Raw genomic sequence first — 14,853 nt, forward strand, 5'->3', positions numbered from 1 at the left:
TAGGATTTTTAATTGATGACCACTTGAGTTTTAAGGAGCACATTCAGTATGTTGTAAAAAAACTGAAACTTTTACTGGGATTTTATTATAGAAACAAGTCTTGCTTTTCTTTTACTGTGAAACAGAAATTGGTGGAAACAACCTTTTTACCTGTTATTGACTATGGAGATGTGTTGTACATGAATGCTACTGCTGGTTGTCTCCACAAGCTGGATAGTGTGTACCACGGGGCACTGAGATTCATCACCAACTGCGCTCCCCTTACTCATCATTGTTTGTTATACTCAATGGTTAACTGGACATCTTTATGTGCTCGACGCCTCAATCATTGGTATGTTTTCATCTACAAAACCATTCTGGGTATCACTCCATCTTATCTGTCTTGTCTTTTAACAAAGAAACAAGGAAGTCACAATCTTCGTTCAATGGATGTTCTGCAATTTGTTGTCCCCAAAGTAAGAACTGAACTGGGCAAGAAAGCCAGAGCCGGCCCAAGGCATAAGCGTACTAAGCGCTTGCTTAGGGCCCCGCGGCCACCAGGGGGCCCCCAAAAGCAATTAACAAAAATTTCTTATTTTTTATTTTTTGCATGTACGAGTCTGACTGATGATTTCTAAATGATCAAAGATATATTATTGTACAAAAACACAATTTTAGGTCAACAGAGTGCTGCTGCTGATCTAGGCCTAGTGATTCTTCCTGCCTCTCTTTAAATGTAAAACTGCCTCTGCTGCACCTGTGACGTTTGCCGCCCGCCGTGCAATGCCAGTGCGCACTGGGCATCAAAAGCGCAGATAGAGGCAAAACAATGTCACAAAAAAGGACATATCCTTCAGGTGCAGAAAAAAGGAAGAAGAAGAAAGTGGAAGAGGAGAAAAAATGCCATGATAAAGGTATGTTTGCATGACTTGGTAATAAAAAGTTTATCAAAGAGATTTGTAGCTGTAATTAGCTTTAGCTAGGTGACGTTAGCTAGCTAGCAATATGTTTTTAGCATCAGGTGCTAGCAATATGTTTTTAGCATCAGGTTACTAGTGAGATATGTTGTTTGCACAAATTGTTTGCAGCAGAGCACGGTAATTTATTTGAGTAAAATAAACATTATTTTTTACATCAACTCATAAGTTATGTGAAACTTCCCCAGGAGCATTGTTAAAATACTTTGGAGGCACAGAATCAGCCCAGAGCCAGTCCACATCCTCAGGCTCAACTGTGAGTGATGAATCAGGTGAGGAAAAGACTGTCACGGTATACATTTAATTTCTTAGTATAAACATTACACTTGAAGGGAAATTAATATAGTCAAAGTATCTCATTAATATGTGTGCCTATATGTATGTATGTATGTATTTCATCTTAGGTCCATCTCCATCCTCTACAGTGCTCTCTCACACACCTCCACCCTCTGTGCCCACTGTCCCCTCCATGTCTGAAACCACAGCTGATTTATCTAGTAAGTTAACTGCAAAACACCCTTTGTAATTGCTCATTGTACTGCAGAACATTCTGAGATTAATAATTATGTCCAACAGTGCAATTTAATGACCTTATAGGTCCTTCTTTTTTAGTCATTGTCTTTCTTTGGTCACTTCCTCAGCAACTTCCACCACAACGTCCCCTTCACACCATGGACCATCATCAGCTCCGCCAGTTGACCCAGCTGAGTGGCCTTCTTTCCTCTCAGATTCAGACAGGACTGAGCAGGTGATCAGAGGACCACTGTCTATTAAGGAGAACTTTTCATTCCCCAAACGGCATGATGGCCGAAGTTTTCATTATCATTATACCTACAGACAGCTAGTCAATGGAGAAAAAGTCAAGCGTAGCTGGCTGACTTATTCAAGAAGTAAAGATGCAGTCTATTGCTTTTGCTGCAAATTATTTTCCAAAAAGTCCTAAAAACTGGCAGCCGAGGGACAGCTGGATTGGGTCAACATAGGTGCACTGCTGAAACAGCATGAAAACAGTGAAGATCATTGTAGCAACATGGTGAAATGGAAGGAATTTCCCTTGCGTCTTTCAAAGGGGAAAACTATTGAGAATTTAACTTCAGTAGACTGCGCTCTCTTTGTACAAAGTAAACATTAAATATGAACAATTAACTAAAAATATAAACTAGTAATTAAAGACTAATATGTACAAGACTGATGAGACAAGATGACACTTTTACCGTAAATGCAAAGCTTTATCACTTGGACTGTTCAACCCCAGGCCACTCTTGTAGCTGAATGTTTTCTACATTTTAAGATTAGGAACCATATGTGGCACTCTGGACATCATTCGTTCATTCATTGGTATTATTTATGTTATAAACTGGGCCACCCCCATATCTTTATAAATGACATGTCATTTGTAAAGACATGCCAGGCTGACAATAGGATAATGTAAACAACACTGCCAGAGCCGCAATGAGTTTATAGTAGGTGTGTGAATGATCAATCAATATTATTGGCAGAAATAGAGGGCCCCAAAATCTAATTTTGCTTAGGGCCCCATGGAGGCTTGGGCCGGCACTGAAGAAAGCATTTAGGTTTTCAGCACCGAAGGCTTGGAATAACCTACAATCGAACATTAAACTTCAAACCCTAGTTACGCTGAATGAGTTTAAAGCTTTTGTGATAGGACTGCAGTCTACCTTGTCTGTATGCACATGTGTCATGTGAGCAAGTTTTAATGTTGTAAATGTGATGTTTTATGTATTTGTTTACTGTTTTTAATGTAACCTTGCTGCTGCCCTCTTGGCCAGGTCTCCCTTGGAAAAGAGATCTTTGATCTCAAAGGGATTTTACCTGGTTAAATAAAGGCTAATAATAATAATAATTACTAGTTTCTATGTAACTGTTTTTATATTGTTTTACTTTCTTTTTTATTCAAGAAAATGTTTTTAATTTATTTATCTTATTTTATTATTATTTAAAAAAAAGTACCTTATCTTCACCACACCTGGTTGTCCAAATTAGGCATAATAATGTGTTAATTCCACGACTGCATATATCGGTTGATATCAGAATCAGTTGATACCGGTATCGGTAATTAAAGAGTTGGACAATATCGGAATATCGGATATCGGCAAAAAGCCATTATCGGACATCCCTACTCTTAACCCCATGGTAGACAGGCGGGCTGAGGGGACGGTCAGGTTGATGGAGGCGTAATACCCGAGGGATCGGGTAAGAATATTGACCCGGGGTGGACCGCTCGCCTGTGTATCGGTTGGGGACATCTCTGCGCTGCTAAACCCGTCTCCGCTCGGGTTGGTCTCCTGCTGGCCCCACTATGGACTGGACTCTCACTATTATGTTAGATCAGTGGTTCTTAACCTGAATTCAATCGAACCCTAGGGGTTCGGTGAGTCACCCTCAGGGGTTCGGTGGAGCCTCCGCCACGAAGGTCAAGACACACCCGACTCATCTTGTAAATAAAAACTTCTCCCTATCGGCGTACTATGGATACCCCCAAACAATGTTCCCTCTTAATTTTCTATCTGATTTGCAGGTGTGTAATTTGTTGTGAGTTTATGCACTGTGTTGGTTTTGTTCTTTGAACGGTTCAGTAAAAAAAACCATATAAATTTGTCTTGAATTAAAAAAAAAAAAGTTTAATTTTTCACGAAAGAAGGGTTCGGTGAATGCACATATGAAACTGGTGGGGTTCGGTACCTCAAACAAGGTTAAGAACCACTGTGTTAGATCCACTATGGACTGGACTTTCACAATATTATGCTATACCCACTCGACGTCCATTGCACCGGAGCAATGGACACCCACATCTGCAGTCCTCTCCAAAGTTTCTCATTGTTATCCCACTGGGTTGACTTTTTCCTTGCCCTGATGTAGGATCTGAACCGAGGATGTTGTTGTGGCTTGTGCAGCCTTTTGAGACACTTGTGATTTAGGGCTATATAAATAAACATTGATTGATTGATTGATTGATGTGTCGACAGGTATGGCGAGGCGAGGTTATGGATAGCTTCGAATGAATGGAGTATAATGGAATACAAATTCTGCATTCCTACAAAATCCAAAATCTGGCAAGTCACCAACACACTGCAGGTATTTTTTGTTTCATTTCATTAAAGCAAACTAGTTGTCAAGTCATGGCGTTAAAAACTTGAAAAATAATCTGTTAGGGGTACACTTATTATATCTATGTGATTATCGTGATTATTTTCTGAGTTTACTATGAACAAAATGCGAGTAATGGCGAATAAATATTTTAATTGTTCGACAACCCTACTAATAATCCAACTATACACGATGTACAGCTTTTTACATGAGCTGCTTTTTCTTCCTACTTAATGCACTCGACAGGGCTCCACTCTCAGCAACACGACTGCTGTTTGTGTTTGCAAACACATGGTGGCTCTAACGAGCAGCAATCTGTCTGCACATTAATGAAGCAAGGCTTGGCTGCAATTGTGTCAATTACCGGCAGAATACTAATCAGAGCAGCATGTCCGAATGAGACAAGATTGATGATTCTTTTTCATTTTTGCTGTCGTTGCTTTACCAGTCAGTTTGGAGCGTGTGGACATTCGGAGGGGAAAAAATTAGACGAGAGTTTTTGACATTTTATTAGCAATACTAGTGGAGCCTTTTCACACTTTTGAGTCCAGTCTCCTTTTAAACAAGAGGGTTTTTATGGTTTTTCACTCTTGGCACATCCGTCTTGTGTCCCCATCAACACTTTAAAAAGCGTGTTGTTGACAGCTCGCGAGTGAGATGAAGAAAAGGGAACCGCTAATCAATAAGATTTCTCCAACCTCTCCTTTTTATGCACTACCTCTCTACCCCCTCGTCCCCCTCAAGAGGCCCGTGGCATTCAAGACGAGCCAAGACGAGCTTGGCATTGTCGAGCACGCCTTAAAAAGAAACACCTGCGAGGTGGAAGACTTTAAAATAAAAAAAATTTAAAAAAAAGAAGAAGAGAGAGAGCGAGAGAGAGAGAAAAAAAAATCCTGCTTTTCGCAGCTCTTAAAAATGTTGGCAAATGTTCCATGGCTTTTTCTGGGAACAAAACAGTAAAAAGAAAGCATGCAAGTGAAGACAAAAGGGGGATGCTTTTCCATAGAGACGGAGGTGTCATTACACTTGAGACGCTTGCCAGATTTATACTTTATCTTATCCCGTACTGCCCCCACCCCCACATTCCGCCATCTATACCGTCTTCATGTATTAGCACGCTTTGGGAAACAAATAAGAAATAGTGAGGGTTTTTTTTTTTTAAAGGGGGGATTTGGGAAGGGGAGACAAAGATGTAGCGCGGCATGGCGAGCGAGGGCGAACACAAACAGATGGCACTCTTGGCATGCACCGCTCTCTTAAATCTGTTTCTGCTGTTTTTCCTCACGTGCACGAGGATTCAACCCCGTGCTAACCTGTGTCCTGGCCTGACCCCGGACCACAGCTGCTGTTTGTACTCATGTACTGCAGTGTGTGCACACAATATTACCTGCCGACTCTGTCCAGCCACCGACCTTTTTGGACTTCTCTTAAATTGAATACCTTGATTGATGCACAGAATGCATGTTAGACTGACAGTGTGCCACCAACATTATTTTATAGTCTAATGAGGTTTCTAATTCATTGTCAAATGATTAGCAATGAAAAGGCATTTTTTGCACATATCGAACATTTGAAACTAATGTCCGATGTCATAATTTTTGGGAGACACTATACCAGGGGTCCCCAAACTTTTTGACCCCTGGTCCGCATTGGGTTAAAAAAATTTGGCCAGGGGCAGGCTATATATGTTAGGGATGTCCCGATCCGATATTTGGATCGGATCGGCCGCCGATATTTGCAAAAAAATGCGTATCGGCAAGGCATGGGAAAATGCCGATCCAGATCCAGTTTAAAAAAAACTCCGGTCCGTGTTTTCCAACGCACCGATTTAAATAATATATTCCACTTTTCTGCTGCTCCCTAATTTCCGTTCCGCATTTTCCAGCACACCTTCAACACATCCACAGGTCTGTGGATTCTCACGCAGTTGCTTTTAGCTGCTGGCATTACACGACAGGCTCTTCTCACTCTTTCCTGTGTCTCCCTCTCACAGACAGCAAGCGCACCTTCTTACACACGTCACATACTGTCACGTCATACGTCACATACGTATACGTCCTCCCCGAGCAGAGAGGTAGCAGCATGGCTAACGTTAGCTGTGATGCTAGTGCAGCCGGGCGAGCAAACTTCCCTCTAGGGAGCGCACCTTTGCAATTGCGCAATGCAAATCTATGCCACGCACAAAATCAAATAAAAAAATAAGCGCATAACAATTTTCGACACACGGACGCACCAGAGAAAACAGTTTTCGTCATCATTGTTCAAATATTGTAACGTCGGTGCCACACGTCCACACCATCAAAATGCCGAGGCAAACATTTCCACATCAACACCGTATGAAAAAAATAGTGATTTTTTTAGTTGTGATTTCCTTCTCTGCATGAAAGTTTAAAAGTAGCATATATTAATGCAGTATGAAGAAGAATGTTTTAATGTAGACACATAGAATCATCATACTGCTGTGATTATATGCATCAAGTGTTCATTCAAGGCTAAGGCAAAATATCGAGATATATATCGTGTATCGCAATATGGCCTTAAAATATCGCAATATTTAAAAAAGGCCATATCGCCCAGCCCTAGTTCAATGATGCCATTTCTGTTTGTCATGTATAATTTTGTCTATTTTGTGTTTATCCTTGAATAAACAGGTCAGTTTCTTGTTACCAACCATTGTGTATTATTCAAACTCACCTAATTCAGCTGGCTAGTTGTTATCAAGAGTACTAAAACCCTTTTCAACATGATTCTGACAACTAAGTAGGCTAAATAACTTTAAACTTTAATACATGCTCGGATAGGCCAGTATCGGGCAGTATCGGTATCGGATCGGAAGTGCAAAAACAATATCGTATCGGATAGGAAGTGCAAAAACCTGGATCGGGACATCCCTAATATATGTATATGTATATATATATATATATATAGGGATGATGTTTGATAAGAAATTATCGAGTTTGAGCCTATTATCGAATCCTCTTATCGAACCGATTCCTTATTGATTCTCTTATCGAGTCCAGATAGGTTGTTGTATATGGAAATAAACACACAATATTTGGTTTAACAAAAGCTCACTTTTATTATATAAGAAAAAAATGATATCTAATAAATAAATATTGACTGTTACCCCCCTAAAAAAATAAAATAAAATAAATAAATATTGACTGTTGTTACCCAAAGTATATTAAGTGGGATTTTTCAGAAAAACAAATATATACAGTAACATAAAAACAACCTGTCTCTGTGATCACTATAGGTGTATAAATAATTATATAGTGTTAAATAAAATCAGTCCCTTGGGCACAAAACTGAAAATAATACAGCTCTCCAAAAAGTGCACTTCTGCTGCTATTTGACATAACTGTTTGTTATGATGCTTTGACATTTTTGCACTTTATTTCTTTATTGAAAGAAAATTCTATGAAGAGAAAAGTTGTTTGAAAATGTGGTTACAATGCTAAAAAATGAAAAGTTAAAGCTAAAAAAAGAAATACACTATTGAGTTAACATTATTTCTTTATAGGGGGAAAGATGTGATGTTATGAGCTAGGCTAGGGAATATAACAACTACACTACCCAGCATGCAACGGGAGTGAGGAGTATGCGCGGTCGCCCTGAAAAGTGTTGTTGCATGTCGCCACCCGGCAGCTAAGAATGAGGTTATGAGCACGCTGTGAAAGTAAACATCAAGAACTCAGCCAATACGCCTCGTCTGCATTATTTATAATTAGACAGACAACACATATACAGTGTGACTTTGTTTTGTTTACAAGGAAAGAAAAACAAAAGTTAAAAAAGGGAGGTCATGTCATATATGTTGTATCAATATGTATGTGCTGCGGTTGCTTTAAGAACGTTGCGACAGCTGCCGTAAATGAGTTGCGTTGCTAGCCTGGTTGCTATGTTTCCGGTTGGTCGTGAAAGTGTTCGTCATGTGTTTTTACCCTGCTCAAATCTCTCAGTAAAGTTATTCATTGGATTATACCTTTTGTTTTGAACTTTATTACACCTTGGAGCGCTTTTTCCGGTCCATTGTTTTTCCTGCTTTCCCTATCTGCGCCTAATGACTGAGCTACATGACGTCATTTCTTGTGATGTCTCAAAGGGCATTTCTGGTTGGGACGGGATTCGAATAAAGAACCAACTCTTTTTCTTTACTATAGTGGTCTCGATAATGGGTACCGGTTCTCAAAAAGGGATTCGAGTCCGAGGACTCAGTTCTTTTCTTATCGAACAACCGGGAAAACCGGTTTCGAGTATCATCCCTATATACAGGTAAAAGCCAGTAAATTAGAATATTTTGAAAAACGTGATTTATTTCAGTAATTGCATTCAAAAGGTGTAACTTGTACATTATATTTATTCATTGCCCACAGACTGATGCATTCAAATGTTTATTTCATTTAATTTTGATGATTTGAAGTGGCAACAAATGAAAATCCAAAATTCCGTGTGTCACAAAATTAGAATATTACTTAAGGCTAATACAAAAAAGGGATTTTTAGAAATGTTGGCCAACTGAAAAGTATGAAAATGAAAAATATGAGCATGTACAATACTCAATACTTGGTTGGAGCTCCTTTTGCCTCAATTACTGCGTTAATGCGGCGTGGCATGGAGTCGATGAGTTTCTGGCACTGCTCAGGTGTTATGAGAGCCCAGGTTGCTCTGATAGTGGCCTTCAACTCTTCTGCGTTTTTGGGTCTGGCATTCTGCATCTTCCTTTTCACAATACCCCACAGATTTTCTATGGGGCTAAGGTCAGGGGAGTTGGCGGGCCAATTTAGAACAGAAATACCATGGTCCGTAAACCAGGCACGGGTAGATTTTGCGCTGTGTGCAGGCGCCAAGTCCTGTTGGAACTTGAAATCTCCATCTCCATAGAGCAGGTCAGCAGCAGGAAGCATGAAGTGCTCTAAAACTTGCTGGTAGACGGCTGCGTTGACCCTGGATCTCAGGAAACAGAGTGGACCGACACCAGCAGATGACATGGCACCCCAAACCATCACCCAACCATGCAAATTTTGCATTTCCTTTGGAAATCGAGGTCCCAGAGTCTGGAGGAAGACAGGAGAGGCACAGGATCCACGTTGCCTGAAGTCTAGTGTAAAGTTTCCACCATCAGTGATGGTTTGGGGTGCCATGTCATCTGCTGGTGTCGGTCCACTCTGTTTCCTGAGATCCAGGGTCAACGCAGCCGTCTACCAGCAAGTTTTAGAGCACTTCATGCTTCCTGCTGCTGACCTGCTCTATGGAGATGGAGATTTCAAGTTCCAACAGGACTTGGCGCCTGCACACAGCGCAAAATCTACCCGTGCCTGGTTTACGGACCATGGTATTTCTGTTCTAAATTGGCCCGCCAACTCCCCTGACCTTAGCCCCATAGAAAATCTGTGGGGTATTGTGAAAAGGAAGATGCAGAATGCCAGACCCAAAAACGCAGAAGAGTTGAAGGCCACTATCAGAGCAACCTGGGCTCTCATAACACCTGAGCAGTGCCAGAAACTCATCGACTCCATGCCACGCCGCATTAACGCAGTAATTGAACCAAAAGGAGCTCCAACCAAGTATTGAGTATTGTACATGCTCATATTTTTCATTTTCATACTTTTCAGTTGGCCAACATTTCTAAAAATCCCTTTTTTGTATTAGCCTTAAGTAATATTCTAATTTTGTGACACACGGAATTTTGGATTTTCATTTGTTGCCACTTCAAATCATCAAAATTAAATGAAATAAACATTTGAATGCATCAGTCTGTGTGCAATGAATAAATATAATGTACAAGTTACACCTTTTGAATGCAATTACTGAAATAAATCAAGTTTTTCAAAATATTCTAATTTACTGGCTTTTACCTGTGTGTGTGTATATATATATATATATATATATATATATATATATATATATATATATATCTATCTATCAGGGGTTAGTGCATGTGCCTCACAATACGAAGGTCCTGAGTAGTCCTGGGTTCAATCCCGGGCTCGGGATCTTTCTGTGTGGAGTTTGCATGTTCTCCCCGTGACTGCGTGGGTTCCCTCCAGGTACACTGGCTTCCTCCCACCTCCAAAGACATGCACCTGGGGATTGGTTGATTGGCAACACTAAATTGGCCCTAGTGTGTGAATGTGAGTGTGAATGTTGTCTGTCTATCTGTGTTGGCCCTGCGATGAGGTGGCGACTTGTCCAGGGTGTACCCCGCCTTCCGCCCGAATGCAGCTGAGATAGGCTCCAGCACCCCCCGCGACCCCGAAAGGGACAAGCGGTAGAAAATGGATGGATGGATGGATCAGTTGTATTTCTTCACTGTCGACTTGTACTGCCTTGCTCACCATTTCACACAGCAAGGTAGTAGTACAGCAACACTTTGCGGAGCGGACGTGGAGAAAAATTGGCCTTTAGTTCAGTCGACCCAAAAAAATTCAGGAATTACATTTTTTATTTTTTAAATGTGTACAATTTTCCTTAAAAAAATTCATTAGACTTAGACTTAGACGAACATTAATGATCCACAAGGGAAATTAACTTTATACAAAGACTTTATGAAGACAATTAATTATATAATTTGAAAAAGTATCATGTTTGCCATATCGATATCTTGTCTCACCCCTATTTTGAGGCGGTTTTTTTTTTTTTCCAAAACATTGCATCAGTGTGTGATTCAAATTTTATAAATGTTTTAATCAATGTATGTAAAGGCAGTTCATTTGACGAATGAATTTGGCTAAAACCTTAAAGGGACGGCGTGGCGCAGTGGAAGAATGGCCGTGCGCGACCCGAGGGTCCCTGGTTCAATCCCCACCTAGTACCAACCTTGTCATGTCCGTTGTGTCCTGAGCAAGACACTTCACCCTTGCTCCTGATGGGTGCTGGTTAGCGCCTTGCATGGCAGCTCCCTCCATCAGTGTGTGAATGTGTGTGTAAATGTGGAAGTAGTGTCAAAGCGCTTTGAGTACCTTGAAGGTAGAAAAGCGCTATACAAGTACAACCCATTTACTATTTATTTATCATTTAAAGAATGCTTGTTAATCTTTGAACACAACTCCCTTGCACACACACACACACACACACACACACACACACACTTACTTTGCGCAAAATGGCCCAATTGCAACGTTATAAATTATTGGAGGTACTGGATATTAATACTCTTTATTAATTATTTTAACAATGTGTTTATCATGGGATTGGCGTGGTGCGGTTGGGAGAGTGGCTGTGCCAGCAATCTGAGGATTCCTGGTTCAATCCCCAGCTTCTACCAACCTCGTCACGTCTGTTGTGTCCTTGAGCGAGACACTTCACCCTTGCTCCTGATGGCTCGTGGTTAGTGCCTTGCATGGCATCACCCGCCGTCAGTGTGTGAATGTGGAAATAGTGTCAAAGCGCTTTGAGTACCTTGAAGGTAGAAAAGCGCTACACAATTATAACCCATTTACCATTTATCATTTTGGCTTCAGTTTAAATAGGGAAAAATGTTTTTCAACATTTGGCTTGTAGAAAAATTAAGTCTTTGCCTTACTTCTCATATTTTTTTTTGGTCCGGCCCTCACTGACTTGGGACCATTGTAAAATGATGTGCGTCCCAAAGTCACCAGCCTTGGCGTCACTATAGACAGTCATTTTAAACTTGACAAACAAGTCAATGGCGTTTTAAAATCGTGTTTTTATCGTCTTCGTCTTTTAGCAAAGGTAAAACCGTTTTTATCTTTTAACCTTTTTGAACAAGTCGTGCATGCTTTTATTTCAAGTCGCCTGGATTACTGCAATGCACTTTATGCTGGCATTAGCCAAAAAGCTCTCTCCCGGTCGCAGTTAGTCCAGAACGCGGTAGCACGACTTTTAACAGGGGCCAGGAGACCCCAGCATATAACCCCAATTCTTGAGAGTTTGCACTGGCTCCCTGTTCATCTTAGAATTGATTTTAAAACCTTGCTGTTAGTTTTTAAAGCTTTACATGGACTGGCACCTCAATATATCTCGGACCTCATCCAAATTTACAATCCTGCGCGCGCTCTGAGGTCCGAGAGCCAGCTCCAGCTCGTGGTGCCCAAGACCAGACTTAAAACCAGGGGAGACAGGGCCTTCTCTGTGGTCGGCCCTAAGCTCTGGAACACTCTGCCCCTCCATGTTCGAACTGCTCCCACAGTGGAGTGTTTTAAGTCTCGTCTTAAGACCCACTTTTATTCTTTGGCTTTTAACACTACGTGAGTTGTGTGGTCCTCTGTTGTCATCTGTGTTTTTAAAATGTTGATTTCTACTGTTTTAATTGGTTTTACCCATTAAAATCATTTTTAATCATATTTATTTTATATTGTTTTTCTGTTTTTTTTTTACATATATTGGTGTTATATGTATTTATTTTTTGTTTTTATTCAGTCATTGGTGGAGCTAAGGATAATATTTGAATATTGTTTTTAATATTGTTGTGCAGCACTTTGGAAACATTTTGTTGTGTAAATGTGCTATATAAATAAAGTGGATTGGATTGGATTGGATATTTTAATATTGACAGTCATGGTTTAAAAATCAATAGCTTTCTACCTCTGATTACAATTTCTAACAGCAACTGTCATGATAGCGGCTAAAAATAATGGTCTCCTCAAATGTAGAAGGAATTAACCAGTGCTTCATGCTTCTACTTTTCAAAGTAAAAGCGTGCTAGTCTGGTCTCCTTCCTACTTTACCAATTGGCAGCTTTATCATCTCTTCAAGTGTAAAAAGACTTGCAGCACTAGCAAGCCAGTTGGCAGCTAGCTAGCTAACTAGCGACTACTGTTAGCAGTTGATTCTACTTCCCACTCAAAGGGGCTTTTTGTAACTTTTACGCGACTGCTTAGAGGGTGCTAACTTTCCAAAGTGTTGTAAGCATTATACCCTGCCCCCTTCCAGCTTTAACCCCTAACGTATCCCATTGGGTTGAGTTTTTTCTTGCCCTGATGTGGGATCTGAGCCCAGGATGTGCAGCCCTTTGAGACGCTTGTGAATAAGGGCTATATAAATAAACTTTGATTGATTGATTGATTGATCCAAGCCCTAGGTAACCCACAAACACACACACATATTAGCTTTGTGTGTTGTCAGCTAATATTAGCGATTTGGCCGAGTTTAGCTACTAACATTAGCCATCATTGAATGTAAATTCTATCGTAACAACTTTCAGACTGTTTTTTTAATGAGCCACAATGGACAGCCTAATTCCTCGTGCCAACAAGCCATTTTTATTTAATATAGTTAGTAATTGTGAAAAGTATAGACATTTAGAAATATATATTTTGTTAAACCACTAATGCTAACATATGCCTCCGAAGCTAGTTCTGTTCTTTCAGCAAGTTGCAACAACAGCCCTTTTAATAGTTGTGTAAAAAGAAGTACTTTGCAATAAAATATGTGTAAAATAACTTGTCCGGGGTGTATCCCGCGGGAGTGCTGCTGGGATAGGCTCCAGCCCCCCGCCACCGCGAAAGGGACAAGCGGTAGAAAATGGATGGATAGACAACTAAACAAAAATCCAACTATTTAGCCTTTATTTACGTGCGAATGTATATCAGGGTAGGCTGTGTAAAACAAAGATGACAAAAGTCAGTCCCTGTAGTATGTCCTCGTATCTTACTAGTAGAACAAAGTGCTCTAAGACTCCAGGCTTATTTTTGTTTCCGCCAGTAGAAGAGGAAGCAAAACCTTTAAGGCTATCAGGCTCCTCTCCCGTGGGACTGTGCTCTGGTTTCAGTCTAAAAAGACCAAAGACATACAGTACATTCTCTGTAAAGAGTAGACAAGGGTCCCTATTTGATTAGATAGGCCTGTGGCGCACAATCAAAAACACAGGAAGTGAACCAACTATCAGTATTTGCTGAGACACGGAGAAGGATTAGGATTACTAAATTCTGCTTTGTCCCGCTCCTTTTCGGACCTGTTGAATTGTGCAAGTGTGGACTGGGATGTTCCTCAAAATGACTTGTTACAAGCAGGTCGGAAACAAACAAAACTATTTCCATTTTTATTGTCATTCAGGTTTTGTTAAAGAGTCTTGAAATTCTCATTTAAAAAAAAAAAAATTTCATATCAATCCCGGGCTCAGGATCTTTCTGTGTGGAGTTTGCATGTTCTCTCCGTGACTGCGTGGGTTCCCTCCGGGTACTCCGGCTTCCTCCCACCTCCAAAGACATGCACCTGGGGATAGGTTGATTGGTAACACTAAATTGGCCCTAGTGTGTGAATGTGAGTGTGAATGTTGTCTGTCTATCTGTGTTGGCCCTGCGATGAGGTGGCGACTTGTCCAGGGTGTACTCCGCCTTCCGCCCGAATGCAGCTGAGATAGGCTCCAGCACCCCCCGCGACCCCGAAAGGGACAAGCGGTAGAAAATGGATGGATGAATCATATTGTTTATATTGTTTGACTGCAGAACCATGCGAGTTCAAAGTTTCAATCAATCAAAGTTTATTTATATAGCCCTAAATCACGAGTGTCTCAAAGGGCAGCCTGTGCAATGGACGTCGAGTGGATCTAGTTAATAGTGTGAGAGTCCAGTCCATAGTGGGGCCAGCAGGGGATCATCTTGAGTGGAGACAAGTCAGCTGCGCAGAGACGTCCCCAACTGATGCACAGATGAGTGGTCCACCCCGGGTCCCGACTTTGAACAGCTAGCGTCATCTGTGGTCACCTAATAACCTCTCCATGCAGGAAAGGGGGGCAGAGCAGAAAAGAGACGGCAGATCAACTGCTCTAAAAAGGGGGTCTATTTAAAGGCTAGTGAGTTCCGTGGATCCACTTCACTTTACATCT

This window comes from Nerophis lumbriciformis, linkage group LG25 (genome assembly GCF_033978685.3).
Source record: "Nerophis lumbriciformis linkage group LG25, RoL_Nlum_v2.1, whole genome shotgun sequence".
Lineage (NCBI taxonomy): Eukaryota > Metazoa > Chordata > Actinopteri > Syngnathiformes > Syngnathidae > Nerophis > Nerophis lumbriciformis.